This window comes from Bison bison, unplaced genomic scaffold, assembly GCF_000754665.1.
Source record: "Bison bison bison isolate TAMUID 2011002044 unplaced genomic scaffold, Bison_UMD1.0 scf7180017845352, whole genome shotgun sequence".
Taxonomy (NCBI): Eukaryota; Metazoa; Chordata; class Mammalia; order Artiodactyla; family Bovidae; genus Bison; species Bison bison.
In genome coordinates, this window is record NW_011475925.1 from 9,050 (window position 1) to 10,394 (window position 1,345).

Consider the following 1,345-nt stretch of genomic DNA (forward strand, 5'->3'; position numbering starts at 1 on the left):
CAGCTGACCCCTGCGTCCGACCCCTTCTTGGCGCCCGGCCCCGCCCTGGGTCAGCAGCCCCTGTCCACGAGCACAGTGGTGGCCCCCGCGCCGTCCACCGGGTGGGTCTCTTTTAAAAGGGTGATCCCACCCGCCCGGCCCCCCACGGCAGCTCCCTGAGCCCTGGGCCTTTGCAGCGGCCACCCTCCCCCTGGCGCTCTTCCCTGGGGGACATACAGCTCGACCGTCGCCTCTCCAAGGCGCTGCGTCAACAGCCCCGCCACAGAGACGCCCCCTCCCACCCGCCGCACTGGTTTCCTTCACGGCAACTGTCCTGCCTGATGCCGGTCACGGGGTGTCTGTCCGTCCTCGGGGCTGAGTGTGCTTGCACTGGGCGCTGCCCCAGCCCTCGTGTAAAGATCAGCAAAGGAACCCGCGGCTGAGCCGGGCGAGCGGGTGAGGTTCCGCTTCCCCTGTGGGGCAGCCCAGGGAGACAGGTGGTCCCTGCGGGTTGGTCCCTGTTAGCTCACTCACAGGAAGTGCCCGCCCTGGCAGTGTGGACGCCGGGGAGGGCCATGCAGGGACGGGCAGGGCTCTCCTGGATCTGCCTGCGGTGGGGACAAGAACAGGCTTGGAGGGGACGGGGGGCGGTGGTCTGCGCCCGCCGGCCCTGGGGCTCGCCGTGCCCCCTGAGGCTGCACAAGTGGTTCAGGGCTCCCGCCAGGGCTGAGCCTCAGTGTCTACCCTGACGTTTCTGTCAGCTTCCAGGGGCCGCCTCCCTGCCAGCCCACAGAACCGGCCCTGGGGCTCGGCCGCCCTGGGCTTCCTTCCTGGGGGTGCGGGGTGGCTAATCTGCCTCCTCCAGGGTTCCTGCCAGGCCAGACGCGGCTGGCAGCCGGGAGCACGCCACACAGAATCCAGGTTCTTCGAGGGCCGGCATGGGGCGGTCAGGGAGGCCGTGTCCTCACAGCTGGGCAGGAGGGTGCGGCGTGCAGTCATCGCGTGTGCTCACGGGGCGGCCTGGCAGTGGGGTCTGGGCCGCTGGGGCCATGCCCTGAGTTTGAGGCCAGCCTTCCCCACCACTTGGCTCTGCGTCCCCTCTGCCCCGGCCTCCTGCAGGGGCCCTGGGCAGCCTGGCCACGTGACCCTGGTTACCCAGAAGTTCCTGGGATCACCGGAGAAGCTCCAGACAGACCAGGAACCTGTCCTCCCGGGACTCCAGGAGACAGAAGAGCTGAGAAGCAGGGGGGAGGGCAGGGCGGAGAATTCATTCCCCGTGCCCCCCGTCTGGAGTTGCGTGGCGGGTCCCTGCAGAGGGGCCAGGCGACAGCACAGAGGCGAGCAGCTCCGGCCCCCGAGCACAGGC